General features: G+C 44.4%; 1 protein-coding gene across 8 annotated transcripts in view; it reads left to right on the top strand.

Moving 5' to 3' along the window:
• The window catches only part of SHLD1 (shieldin complex subunit 1), a 58,279-nt gene that overhangs the window by 26,993 nt on the left and 16,248 nt on the right, over positions 1-15,038 (top strand). The window lies entirely within an intron of this gene.

Here is a 15,038-nt window from a genome sequence, read left to right as displayed (position 1 = left end):
TGACTTCAGTACCAAATTTGGGGTATTCATTCATTATTCAGGACACTATGGAAATTATAGCTTGGCTGCCTGAGCTGCTGCTCTTCAGGTAGTGGAATTTCCAAAATGGCTTTTGTCTGACCACGTTGAAGATAAAACCTGAAGGCTATAGATCTTTATATAAAGTCTCATTTAAAAGGTCTATATTAACTTTGCAAATCCAAAACACATGTGACTTTTTCATTCATTTTTAGCCTGAGTCAAAACTGAACTAAAAAAAAACCTTCTTGCACTCCTGGCTGCCATAGTGATGTGCAGAAACTTCTGCTGCAGTCTCCATTTACCAAAAAGATATCAGTGACCCAAGGAATAACTTGCTTTTTGGCCCACTGTGGGGATGATGGGGAGGGAGCTATAGGAAAGGGTGCGTCCTGCTGTTACAACGCACCTCCTCACACTGCAGGGAGTTAACCTGCCCTCCCACTTGCAAACCCACCTCTGTTTGAACTGTGCTCCCAAGCACTGTTGAAGTCAGATTTTTTTTTTTTTAGGTGAATGACCTGTGCATATCTGCCTTGGCCTTGCTGAAGGTCGTGCCTCCTATTTTGAGAACTACTGGAATTTTATTGTTTTTTGGTTTGTTTCCTGCTGCCCTCTAGTGAGCAATATGACTGGTTTCTGGTGCTCCCAGGCTTCAGTGTGTGACCTGGAGGGCTGGTCATTTCCCACATCTGTTTGTTACAATTATGGCTAAACTGGGATTGGATTTTGCTGTGAGAATGAGGGGTCTTTAGAGCTTGGCTATTTTGGGCTTCTTCTGGATGCAGACGTGATCGTGAGCCTTTCTAAATGTTCAGTTTAACTGTCTCTTCATTTATCCCTGATACTGGTGTAAACATCCACTTGCTTCTTGAGGCAGGTGACTTGTTTAGGCTTATCAGAAGCAATGCAGCATCTATTTTCAAGTGAGTATGCCTATTTTTTAATAACTTCTCACCAAGTGAACTCTTTCAAATATGATCAAAATATTAAATTTTTCTTAATACTGAATTCTTCTCAAGAAAAAGTGGTGAAATGTTTCAGATCCTAACGTTTCCTAGAGACCTTGTGGTCCAGTGGGACAGTCTCGATGGGCTTGAATTCATACAGTTCCCTGAAGTCACGGCCAGGCCCCTAGGTGGGCTGGCTTTGCGGTTTCACTGCAGGGTTAACTTGCCAAGCATCTCTTTGTGGTGCAGTTGTGCTGAATGTTGAATGAAATAGCAAAGTGGAAATCCCTTATCCTATGTAAAGTGGCACAGGAAAACCCCATGACACCAAAAATAAAGCCTTCGGCACCACTGCTGAGTTGCTGGAAGTCTTTCTTTTGTAAATTTTTCAGGAGTGGGTTACACAACGCATCCAGCCAAAAATAAATCCTGGAAAAGAAAAAGCAAGTGTTTTCTTCTTTTCAGACTTAAGAAAACTAATTCAGTTTTAAGGAGAACTAGAGCACTGTATTTGTCACATGTTTCACTTTCCCTTACTGGTACTTGCCCTGTAAGCTTCTATTTCTCAGAGTACCTCTATCTTCTGCAGACGTGAACAGTCTGTACTAAACCATTAATACTTACAAGTCAAGTACCGAGGAAACACGTCAGTAGCCAAGACAAGGACTTTCACTGCACACTGAGGGTGTCTGCCCAGATCCTGCAGCTCTGTGTTTAAAGGAGAGGTTGGGAGTTTTCTGGCAGTGCTGGGAAGCAAATGCACAGTGCAACTGTGTGCTCGTGTCTCAGGTCTTGTATTGGCCTACCTGGAGTTGCACCTCCTTCTGCTCGGAGTGAATTTTCTTCTGCTTCTATTGCATGTTTTTTCCCTGAGGATTTCATAGGTCGGCTGTCATCAGACTTCACACACAATTTTGGCTGTACCCACCTATCTTATTACCAAGCCCTTGAACAGGGCAAGGAGTGTAGTGCATGTTTTGAATGTTATCCTTGAATACTTAAAGTGCTGGCGAAATACAGAACTTGGAATTTGTATATTTGCAGGGGATTTTGAGAGACAGTGGCTCTTTCCTTTTATTCGTCTACTCCTTAACTGAGCTTATAGGCTAATTAAACCCTTGCCCACCTCTTTGAAGGCAGCAAGAATGGGTTGATTTCCAATTTGGGATGCTCCTATCAAACTTTAAACCCTCCATGAACAGCAGATTAGTAGAAGTATTGGCAGGGGTTTTGCTTCTTCTAGTGGCAGACCTAAGCACTTATCTATCAAATTTATAACGGGATGTGGTAGCGTTGTCCTGAGAACTGCTGTGTGATTGCCGCAGAGCTGCGAGCTGACGGCTCATCCCCATGGCAGTTTTTGGAGGGGGCCTGGCCTGTAAGAAATTGCCATTGCTTAATGAGTCGCCTTCTGTCAATAAATGCCAACATGCTGAATATCTGTGGAGGATGATGGGGCAGTGCTAGTGGCTTTCTTCCCCCCCCCCCCCCCCCGAGTGGTGTGTGTGTGCATGTTTATGGTGCTGGATTTAGAGCTTTAGATCCAAAGAAAATATCTCCAGCTCTGATAAGTACAACAGATGAAGTTCCAGGTTTCAGACATCAGACAGTAACTTTCACAGGTGGGGACTGATCCAGGGCTTTATGCGCCTCCCTGTTGATACCAGCTAATGTGGGTTTGGGCATGCAGAGCACAGCCCTGTGAAGAGCTGAGTAACCCTGTTTTCCCTGACTTCTCGGAGCTGGCTGCTCAGCTCCTTGCAGGACTGAATGTTCCGTGCGTTGCATCAATACATCTCCTCTAACTAGCAAAACTTATTTGCTTTGTAGTGCTAAATGTTGCATCCTGATAGCACCCCCCCCCCCAACCAACCCAACCCCCCCAGCATAGTGGCTAAAGAATCATGTTACTGGAGACTTGCCAGCTTCTTAACTAGGAGATATTTCAAGTGAAATCTAATGGCAAAGAAATTATTAGATCTGTGGTCTGAGCTAGATTTCCAGGGATAGTCTGAAAGCCTTTAGCTTCTAGGACTTCTGGTTTAGCAGCCACAGGCAGTGTCTCCAGGTGTGCAGTCACTGCTTATTTACCTTCTCCAAGCCATTTATGGTCTTACAGATGTCTTGAATATTCTCCCTCTTATTTTCTAGGCTAAAGAAACCTAATCTGTGATGTGGCAGAGTAACCTGTCAGGGTGCAAGTCTCCTTGCTTTTAGGTCTTTCTGCTTGGTTTTGAGCTCCATTTTTCTTCTTTTTCTGTACTGAAACAAGGGGAATCCTTCCTTGCTTGGCACTGGACTGTGTCCTGCGTTAGTACAGTGGTCTCAAAAAGGTGCTCTGGAAGGTGTCTTACTACCCAGGAATATAGCTCTGGGATCCCTGCAGGTAGATCAAAGTTAACTTTTGCTCCTCTCTTGGTCTTTCTGCTCACTGACTCCAGTCCTCGTGCTTTGTTCTGCTCTTTCCTGCCCCTGGAAAAGTCCTTCCGTTGCACATTCTGTCTTGTCCCTTATTTGATGCTAAATTGTATTTTTTATTTCCCCCAACACACACTCTTGCATTCTACAGCTACCTACCTGTTATGGATTCCAGGTAACATGGTCCTTTCTAGATTAAGAAGTCTTCTCACCTCTCAGAGGGCCCTTGAAACAGCAGGGATATCTACTCAGTCAGCCTGCAATTAAAGATTAGAAACCCTAAACGCAGCTCTCCTGCCCTGTGTGGCATGCAGTCTGCCCCACATGATCCCTAAATCAAGTGCTATTTTTATTTCAAGATGCTTCATGTTTTTTATTGGCTTTGCTTTGAAAACCATGCTGCTCAAACTAAGCTGTTCTCAGTAAAGCCTTTGCCCTGCATCTGCCCTCGAGGTTTGCTGTAGTTGTAGCCGTTGTATTTTTGAAGTATCTGTTCCAGGCTTTCCTGGTTATCAAGCTCTAGGGTCTGGCTTAGACTTGAAATGGCAAAACTAAAATGTGAAGAGTTTTAACCACTTTAAAAGGTCAGATGGCCCTATGAGTCGGGCTTGGGGAAAATAAATATTCTATTTCAGTAGCAAATGCAGGGATTTACTGAATGTCAGGGGAAAGTGGAGAATTATCTACATAAAACAATGATAGCAAAACTTTATTGGAGTTCATGTCAAGGAGGCTGCACAAAAGCTTGTACCTGCTTTTAGGATGCAGTATAGCTAAGGTGATTATTTAATATATCAAAGGTATTACTTGTAGTTTCTCTTAAAGCTCCATCTACTGGAGACGAAGAACTATGCATGTTTTAGCTTAAAGCAATGACGGCGTTCTGGCTGCTGACTGTAAAATACCTAATTCGTGAAGCCCTAGAAAGAAAAGGGCAAACCCTGCAAGTGTGGCATATGCAAACGGTATCTATGTATTAGATCTTGCTAATCTCTTACCAGCTGCCGGCTGTGAGAGGAGACTTTGTTTGCTAGCCAACGACGGCAGCCACAGCGCAGCCGCATGTCCGGCGGTGGCAGGTAGCGTGCCTGGAGGTAGGCACGCAGCGCTGTTTGCCCACTGGTGGGACTGGCATCTCTTCATCTTGCTTGGCTCTGCAGCAGTGGTGTAAGAGTCCCTGTGGGCCATTTCTCCCTTATCTCTATCTAAACTGTCATTCTAGTCCTGGCCTTTTATTTCTCTCATTAGCTATCTGCGTTTGGCCATTGCTGTGGCCTAATCTAATTTGGACTGCAGTAATTTCATTAGGGCAATTGTTGGAAGGTGGCTGCAAGGCAATTTTGTACATACTTTATGCCAATGTTAATTTATCTTCCCAGGCCAGTTAGTGAGCCTTTACTGTTTAAATAAGGAGGAATTAAATCCTGTAAATGAGAACAATACTTTGTTCAAGTCTTAATGCATAATTTTCCATCTTTTGATTTGCAGATATGGACTCCTTTGAGGTAGAAGATTGTAGGTCAGGAACAGCAAACCATTAAAGTGTGTGGATTATAGAAAAGGGATAGACAAGTTTAGACTGTAGCCTGTGCCTTTCAACCATCATGGGTAACTAACACTGCCACTAAATATTAGGGGGGCAAATAAGAATTTCTAAGACTCCAAGAATTCATTATTGGCCAAGATACTGATTGCTGTTGGGCCGGGGGGTTGTCTTTGGGTAGCCAGATGCCACTGGCTCTGCAAAGCAGAATACAGATGTGGCTGAAAAGCTGATCCTTGCACTGGGCTCCTCCTTGACAGGTGCTTCTTTACACAACCCCCTGTTCTGTAAAATGTTTTTTTTATTGTGTCTAGTGCAGAGCCATTTCTGTGCTTTGAGGCTTTTTTGGCAGTCCTGCTCAGTTTTGTCATTACCATCAGATCTGTGTGTCACCCTTCRGAGTCATCAGTGGAGGTGGATCAGCCCCGTAGGAGTTGGATGGCCCCTACGGTCTGCCAGATGCCAGCAGGGACCACGGTGCTACAGGAGGGAGCAGAGCAGTTGCTGAAGTTAATAGTCCCCTGTAAAACAAAGGTCCACATGACATGGCTGCCTTCGCTGCACTGAGCTCCTGTCTGAAAGGGATTTGTCTATTAATTGTCACAACTGGACCCTAAAATTTTCAGGGGAAGACTCTCCTAACAGATCTGTATGGCATCTGGCATGTCCCTGGGTAGCCAGCATGGAAGCCATAGCCTAGGGCAATGATTTCAGCCAGCAAATATCATTCCTTGTCTATTCCTTTGAGAGCATGACTCCAAAATGTATTAACCCCAGGGATACTAGTTGCTTGCACTGGTTTTGGCGCTTTTGCATGTTTGTGTATGGCTGCAATAATCTTTTCTGTGCCCTCYGGAGCCGTGGATTCTGCTGGACTGTCACAGGCAGCAGGAAGGGGCTGGAGGGTCTCATTTTTCCTGCACTAATTATTTCAGTGCAAAGTCAGATTTTTATAAAATGGATAAATGCCTGCCTTAGCCTTGTCAGCTCGGTCTTGCCCAGGGACTGCTTTTACCACCTGCCCCTCACTCAGGTGCTGGCTTTGAGCGAGCAACGAGAGCCATTTCCTTCACATGATTAAAACCAAAAGCACAGGCTGCTCTTGCAGAGCAGCTAATCTGCTTGATAGCCCAGCTTGTTCCTTGCAGCAATATTGTGGCTCTGTGCAAGGGTGCTTAAGTGTCAAGAGGAAGGAGATGGGCTGAATGAAAGTGCAGAATTCAGGGAAGGGAAACAGGAAATTAAAGCATCTGTGAGGCTGAAAGAGTCCAGTAATCCTGTGGAAAAGGGGTTTTGTTTAGTCTTGATATCTAATAAGCTTTGATTCATTTTTGTCATTATTTTGAAGCTCTAGGAACAATTGCTGATGTTATTAGAGCTGAAATAGTATGAGAAGACTGGTAGTGRAGACAGTGATAAAGGGAATATTTTCCATGTGTGGGGAGCTGAACAGCCTTCCCTCTCTGCCTGGCACCCTGAGATAACACTAATTGTAGTATGTTTTCCCTTTTTCAGAGAGGCTACACTTTTGGGCTCAATTCCTAAGTAACCTTTCATTGCTGTACTACTTAACATTGAGAAGTGACCGTTGATCAACGCTTGCATGTTATTTAGACTGAGGCATCTAAAAAGTACTTGACAAAGCAAAGGGGTGGGAGAACGTTCTCTGCTTTCCTGGACATGGTCGTGAATTTGGCCACCGCTTGCATGCAGTGGGAGGACACTCCTCAGGTTTTCTCCTGGGCTGCTTTGCAGAATCTGGAGGCAGATGGTCCTGCAAGGGGACAGGCTTTCCTTCTCTGCCCTGTTGTTTCCCTACTTTGAAAAGATCTTTTCAAAGGCACATAGGAGAAGATTTCGTAAGATGACTCTACAACACCGAAGCTGTTGTCATGACTTCTCTGCAACTACTTGGTTGCACAGAGGCAAATGTTTGAAACATGGAGAGGCAAAGAAAAGTTCATTTACTTCTGGGGAGGGGGGAAAGAAATCCTCATAGGATGTATTTTGGCTCTAAAATGATGTAGAGAAGTTTTCATTGAAAGAATCACAGGCACGAGAGTTAACAGCTAACGGCAAAGACCATAGAGGAGAGTAGCAACATGAAGTGATTTGACTAGCTCCTGTGGGCCCTGCAATAAGGTGTCCAAGTTAAATTGTCCCATTTTCAGTTCTCTTTTTGAGAAAGAGAAGCATCTTTTGCAGAAAACAGTTTCAATGAAATTCCAATTTTCCCTAACAAGTAGGGAGGAGTAGCTACAAAGCAGTCGTGGGGCCCCTAAGCCAGGGTAAGCTTTTATAATGCCGTGGTGTTCAAGCATTTCTCTGCCAGCAGCTGTGAGCCATGCTGGCGTAGACATGACTGTTTCTAACCAGTCTGGTCAGTATTATCAAGATGCTTAGAAAAGGAGGCTGAGACACACCCCTGCCAGAGGAAGGGTATGAATCTGGGAGTTTGCTGCTTTTGCAGTCACTGCGCTTTCTCTCTAGGTGTCTTTTCTGGTAGGCCATTGACCTCACAGGTGTGCAAGAACGGCTGTACAGCTGAAACCTCCACTGAATATTTTTTCCTTGAAGAAAAATGTGAATGCATGCCTTGAATCCTTAAGTCCCCGATATAACCAGGGGAAACTGTAGAGGTGTGTGACCCTTCCTGATACCCTGACACTTGTTCATAGCATCTTCTCATTAGTGTTAGATTTTGCTCCCAAGATATTGGTTTCCTTCTTGAATACTAAAGCTGCTCTTTGCAGCTTGGCATTAGTCTTGTAGTGCAGATACGGCAGAAATGACCCCAAATGCATATGTTTATGTTGAGCAGCCAGCAAATGGCAAAACATGGAGCGACTGTAATACTCTTGTTAGTAAAACCAGCATTGCCCTTCCCTGCTGTCTGCAGAGCCTGTCTTGGTGTCTTGTCTTGTCAGCTGCATCACTTATGTGTGGGTGGTAAGGTTCTGTGAAAATGGCTTAAAATCCCAATTTACTCGCGAAGGATGGCTGGTTAGGGCCGAACGATGAAAAAGAGCCCAAGGGAGGAAGACAGTGGGTTGCATCGCGCCATGTGTCTGAGTGTGTGTACACAAGAGCTGCTTCTGGTCTGCTGCTGCTCTTTTATGTAACTCATCATAGTTATCGCTGAGGTGGCAAACTGTGTCCTGGAGCTGCATAAATAAATCAGATATTCTTTTATTCCCAGTTTATGGGCCTGGCTTATGTAACCGACATGTGCGAGAGCACTCTGTTCTGAAATCCTGGCATCTCTGGAGCATGTCTGGATGTCTCGGAGATAAGGTATATGAGATCCTGAAGCACTTGCATGTCCTAAGCAGTGACCTTGTTCAGCAATGGAGAATGTCACTTTGTCACTGTGTTAGCAAGATTTTCGCTCCATTTTTTCTTTTTTTTTTTTTTTTTTCCCTGGCCTGATTCTAAAAGCAAAGGGGTGTTTCCACCTTGCGGTTTGTTAAAATGATATGTCCTGTTCCTCAAAACATCTAGGAGGAGACTTGGAGGCCTAAATTCTCTGTATGAAGTTCAGCCTCTTTTGGGCGTGTATTTCTCCCCTTCACCAGGAGGTTTTCACTACATGCATCTCTTTATCATTCAGACCTTTTCTCCAGGTCGAGTCATGTAGCATGACTGTGTGCTGGAAAAATAGTCGAGAACTTATTGTGCCCAAAAGACTCTGCACTGACAATCCTCACTGAAGTGCAGCAAGAGAGAACAAGATGCATCTGCTCTGACTGCTGTGGTCTTGTGTCGCTTCTGAATTTATTTTTTGACTTTGAAGCTCCTTTTGATGTTGCTGTGAATTGGTAAAAGAGAAACAAGTCTTAGGAAAGTCCTTGTTTTTCCCATCTCCAAGATGTGGAGATGCTTCCTGGCATTTTTGTGTAGTGTAGCCCCTGCCTTTGCGTTCACATGCAGCTCGCGGTGTTGCCTCACTTCCATGCTAACTTTGGGCTTGTGCCGCATGGACTGGACAAAATATTCCTACAGCCTCCTGACTTGGGCACCCATCACAAAAATAAGACGTAAGTGGGAGTCTTGTGCTGGATTTAAACTAGCTTTGTATGTCTTAATCCAGGCCTGAATTTTTTTGGCTTGTTTTTTTGTTTTACTTAGCTGAGTTGATGGGTGTGAACAGAGGCCGTCCTGCTGATAAGGCTGCAACACAAGCACAAAAAGTAGTGACTCCTAATTCTTTAGGAGCAGTCTGTGAGTATAACACATAGTATACTTTAATCTTTTTTTAAACAAAACGGAGCCCTATGATTCAGGATCAGTGTGGGTTACAGTATATGAAGCTTTACCCTGGAGCCCTCCTGCATCTGATTTCTTTTTTTCTTCCCCCTGCGCCTTCCTTTCATGAGTCTAACATGCCTTCTCGTTCCCTCTTGGTGGTACATACTATAGATTTCAGAGTCCCATGGCTGGTGCATACACGCACATGTATGTTTTTCTAAAATCTCCTGCGCAGACAGATGGAGTGCTGTCAGGCTGAGCAGTGCCGCTGTGCTCACAGGGAGCCCGTGCACGAAGGAGAGCAGGCAGCTGGTTAGCTATTGCTGTAATAGGCGCTGGCAAGTAAACAGCAGTATTTTGGGCTATGTGCTGCTTGCTGCTCTTTTCAGCATGTTGAGGGGTTTTATGCCTGTTGGTGGGTGGAGATAGATCAGTCAGCCACTTGTTCCCGTTCTATATGGTTAATCCTATCTCAAAGAATTATATGAAAACTCAGATGTAAAGAAATGCAGTTGTGGGATGTGCTAATGTAACAGATTCCTTGAGAGAAGGGGGGATCGGTTATTTTATAAAGGAGAAAAAGGTAAAGAGCTAAGTAAGTCCAGGGGGAAAAAAATCTAGAGTAATCTGAAACCTGGTTCTGCATGTGTCATAAGACAAGGAAAATGAGTGATTAAAAAATGAAATCAAGTATTTTTTACACAGTATGTAACTAGATTATGAACCTCACTGCTACAGGAAGCTATTAAGGCAAGTAAGAGCCTAGTGGTGTTGAGAGAGGTATTATATGCTGCTTTGGACAACAAGACTGCACCAAGTCCGTAGTTCTGTCTGCCATGGAGGTGGTAAGATGTTGGGCACCTAGCGCAGCATTTTGAGGCTCGCGCTAATCCCTGCCTGTGAGGCAGGTCTAACACAGAGCGAGGCGATGCCGAGTGTCCTGCACCTCGGGCAGCCGGTGAGCAGGGGCACGCTGCACCAGGCAAGCTTCTGCTCTCGTCCCACCCAGCAACGCCTTACTTTCCCTGCTGGAAATGCCGTTTCGCAAATGGCAGGAGTGAGACCCATGAATGTTTTAACGTGTGTAACTCTTGCCTTCAATAATCCTAATACCTGGTACTTGGAGTACTGGCTCTTGAAAATAAATCCTGGGATAACCTGTCCAAAAGCAGAAGCAGGAGGGCGACTGAAGTAAGGGCACTTTTAGCTTGGAGAGGTGTGCAATGGAGAATCGGAGGGGATGATGGGATAAATTTCCCTTTCATCTCATCCACAGTATAGACTATATATGTGCCTGGACAAATATTACAGTGGTCTTTTGCTTTGTTAATGGATAACCCACAGATTACACACACTAAAAATACAGTAACTTGTGATGACCCAAGGAATACCCTGACCTCGTGCCTGGCCTCAAGTTCTTCTGTATGGTTCTTGGTACATGTTTGTTCTGAATTTAACACTTTAAGCAGTTATGTCTATAAAGACCATAGAGTAATATATCATCTTTACTCCTAGTCATGGTACAGCACAAGTGGGATCTATCTCTTGATATGTCTAATTTAGTAGTAATTTCCTGAAGGGATGAACTTTCTGGTGAAGTGCTGAATTGGAGCAGAAGCTGATTCACACTGCTGCTGTCTGCAGTCCCCACCGGAATTAACAGTGCTCTCTGGTGCTGCTTCCCTGGGTGGCTAATGAGGTTGTTCCTGGGTTAATTTTTCTCCTGGTGCAGTTTTAATTAAAATATAATGAAGACAGCAGAAGATGCAAAATAAAATAACTTGAGAAAAATCCATTTCATGCTGCACCAGTGCTTTGTGGTAGGATGTTTGTTATTGCTGCTAATTATTATTTTACATGAGGCACTTGGCTAATAGCGGGTGTTTGTGGCTTAGCTGCAGAGCCTGTGGCAGCATTTCGGAAGCAAAGTTGAGGCCAGTGACTTAGTCGGAGTTTGCGCCAATGGATTTCATCCCTATGTTAGAGTGAACGTGAGGATTTACCGGTGTCCTTCAGCCCAGCGCTCTTGGCATATAAAGGGAAATATTTTGGCATGGTGAAGAGATGTTACTGTTGTTAGCCCTCACCAGTCCCCTGACTGTTGCTGGAGACTGATTTACTCCTGATAAGGATTCAGCATTTTTTCCCCCTTCCTCTTAAGAGGAAAAGAGGGATCATTCCTCTTCAGAGGATCAAAGCAAAAGGGAGCTTGAAAGTTGGATTCAATATGCAGAATGTAACCATCATGTTTTATAATTAGTAACTGTGATCCGCACACCTCTTGGGATGAGTTAAACCATGTTGGAAAAGAAGGAAGAACACGTGTTGTAGGCAAAAGTAATTCTTAGCATAGAAAACAAAATGCTGTTGTCACCTGTGGTCTTCCCATGCACATGCACAAAATATTCAGTCACTTAAATTCTTGATGACTGCTCTCATTAACAATACCTGGCAATGAAATATTTACAGAGGAGCCTTCCTGTTCCATAATGCATTAGTTGACTGGTTATTTTTACAGCATGCTGAAGAGTTGGTCATCCAATGAGATAATATAAAACCTTAAGTTATCTTTCATGCAGTAATTCACCTTTAAAAGTGCGCGTGGCTGATGTTAATACTGTGGACCAGTAACCTGCCTCATTACTCTTGGTTTGCCAAAGTCTTCCTCCATGCGGCACAGAAACCCTGGTGCTCTTTCTAGACACCAGTGTCTGACTGTGTGTGTGCTGAAGTGTTGCTCTCTGCGCTTTCTGGGAATCATAGCAATGTGTTTTTTATTCTGGCTAATTTGACCCCTGTTAATCATTAATAATTGCCTTGCAAAGACTTGCAAAATACCCTTGCCTCTCCGTTCCCCTATTAAAGTCAAGTGCTTCCGATTTTCTTCTGAAATCGTCTGGCAGGAGTCTCTGCCAGTTCCTCTCTTCTCAGCTATGCACTTAAAACAAACAAACCAAAAAAAACAATCGCCTTTCCAGACGGGTAGAAAATGAATGAATAGCGGTCAGACTCGGAGAGCCAAATTCTCTCTCCAGCTAAGCTGTAGAAAGGAAAGCAGTGTTACAGAGCTGTACTGCTTTAGCTAGGGGGAATTTGGGCCTTCTTAGAAAAATATTACTTCTGTGTGTCTGCTCATCTCGATTTCTCTGGGTCTTGGAGCTGATCTTAAAACCAAAGTGATCCCAAAATAGTGGGGTGGGCAAACTTGAGAGAAGAGGGGAAGCTTGGCCTGGTTTGGTTGGGTCCAGCAGCCTCAGTGACGGGGTTTACCCTGAATCTGCCAAGGTTTTTGAGGCTCCACCGGGCTGGGTCTTGTCTCTCTCCTCGCCTCCCAAACAGCCGTCCACGGCTCTTCGCAGCCAGCAAGTTTCAGGAATCTGGCTCCTTCCCTTGCCACTGCATGAGGAAAGTAAGCGGCTTCATTCCCATTTTGGAAGCTGTTACTACTGACAATGTGTCTTGGGTTTTTCCTCTTGCAAAATGCTGCTTGCTGCTAGTTTGAAGCTGAGTTGGTGGTTCCTCAGAGAGGAGCAGAAACAGATTCCCATTGATTTTACTTCTCTTCTGGATACTACAGTATCCCTAATTGCTCTTGTGGCTAACGAATGAAAGACAGGGGTAGACTGTTGCTTGAAACACTGAGTAGAGGAGCGAGTTTGTATATGCATCTGAGCATCCCTGTGGCTTGGCTCCAATGCTTTATTTCCACCTACGATGAAAGGGAGCAAGCAAGGAAGCAGAGCCCATCATCTTCAGGGATGCCATGTCCCTTCCTAGAGAAGGCATTAGTGTCCTCTGTCCTGCCCCTATTGGAGCAATATCTACATGACTATATTGGCTTACTCTTATTTTGTCCTTTTCTGCAGTACTCTGCCCCAAACCATCTCTGCTTTCCTCTGGAAGTGTTTGCAGGAGCATCTCTGGTTTAGTTAATGTTTATGCGAATACTCCCTAAAGCTCAATGCAGGCTTTAAAAAATGCCTCTGTCCCAGATGTGCGCTGGGGCACGTTAAGTCCTCATTAAAGGCAAAAAAGTGATGATGAAGGAGATGCAGTAAGCCATCTGCAGTGCACTAGCTCTGCCTCGGTGCCAAGAGCAGCCCTGGGGCTGGGTGAGGGACAGCACGGGACGCCCTGCAGGGCGGGCGCAGCCCAAGGAGCAAGCGTGGCAGCGAGCACCGATCGAACGGTGCCTTAGTCTGTGGAGGCCTCCTGAAATCRTATTGCTCAATGCCTGGTAGGGAGGGCTTGACGTGAATGTTATAGTTCGTTCAGTGGTTGAACTTGAATGAATAAAACTTGCTGCTTTTCCTGTCTGGATGTACTAGCCCAGAACAGCGTTGTCTGGGTGCGCTGTTCTTTGGGCGATATTGCAGAATGAACCAGCACACTGGCTGTGAGAGATTACTTTGTGTAAATACGTCATAGTTGTTTCTAGGTAAAAACTTTAAAAATATGCTGCCTTCATATTTGCTCAGTAATCTGTTCATCTGTTTACCTTCATCTTTTTAATATTTTTACAAAGCTGTTTTTTTCTAAAGGAAATTAAACTGTTTTCAGCTAGGGAGCTTTCATTAGATGTAGTCTGTAGCCTGCGTCTCCAGCATCAGAAGGTACTGACACTGGGCTGTAATTGAGTTTTGTGTTCTCTCCGAGCAGAGTTCGTCTCAAAACCTGAGATCTAGGGGAAAAAAATAGTTTGTGCAGATGGCCTTCATAAAACAAAGGGAGATTAAATCTGGAGCTGTCACCGAATTGCTTTTACAGATGCATCTGCTGCAAAATAATTGCCTCTCCTGAGCCAGTAAGTTAATCAGTGTCTTTTGTTTGTGTCTGCAGTGAAAACAATTAAAAGCTCAACTCCTATTTTTTAGGTAAACTAGCAGGTTCTCTGATTTTAAGGGTAATTAAATTCATTTTGATGGATATCATAGTCCAAAGTGTTCCGGTTAGACAACTAGCTATCTGTAATGTAATTTACCTGTAGCTGGGATGTAACTTCTTTCCATCACCTTCTTTTCCTTGGGCTCTTTTTGGCTAACGAGTGCAAAAAACCTTTTGTCCCCCATCACATAAACTGCATTTTAAAAGCTTGGGGGGGGGTTGGTACAAACGTAAGAACAGCCACCATTTGAATTTATTTCCRGTTGTCTTTATTGTTCTGCGCCACAAGGGGAAAACTTGGGAAAGCAGCAGAAAGGACAAACCACCATCTTGATTGTAATCACCTACGAAAATTTGCGTTGGGAGTTTGATCTCAAATCCAATGAGACAAGCAGAGCCGTACATAACATGATGGGGCAGGTTCAGTCGTTTCTGAAGAATCAAGTATATATTTTTATATATTTTTTTGTTGTTGTTAATATGCAAGACAAGCGTCCCATTTGGCACACGCCTGTGCCCTTTTAAGCCCGGTAATACTCATGAAGATGCGGGAGGAGCCGCGCTGAGCCCCGCAGCTTGGCAGGGGTGGGTGAGCCTGCACATGCGCTGGAGGTAAAAGCCAAACTAGACCTTTTCAACTCGTTCTCTAGCATACAGCTGTGCTGCTGGAGCTGTGTTTAAGAGGGTCGCACCCCATGATTAACCTTGGGTGCCACGTTCAGGGCTGCGTCGCTTTGCTAGCGCTGTGCTCTGCTCCTGCCTACCTGATGGCGTTGGGTTGCGAGAGCTGCTCACGCTAAAACGCACCTTTTGTCTCCACCTTTTGTCCCAAATTCTTACAAATCTGATGCAACAGATTGGCCTCTTATTTTTTATCAAAAAGAAAGAGTGAGAGTTGCTACAGAGGGGCACTAAAAGCACAACTGAGCCTCTGTGGAGGCAGACATATTTGTTTTATTTAAAATCTGTGACCTTTA

The sequence above is a fragment of the Apteryx rowi genome, unplaced genomic scaffold, assembly GCF_003343035.1.
Source record: "Apteryx rowi isolate R43461 unplaced genomic scaffold, aptRow1 scaffold_53, whole genome shotgun sequence".
Classification (NCBI taxonomy): domain Eukaryota; kingdom Metazoa; phylum Chordata; class Aves; order Apterygiformes; family Apterygidae; genus Apteryx; species Apteryx rowi.
The sequence above is the reverse complement of the archived record's forward strand: the minus strand, read 5'-3'. Positions and strand labels throughout refer to the sequence as shown.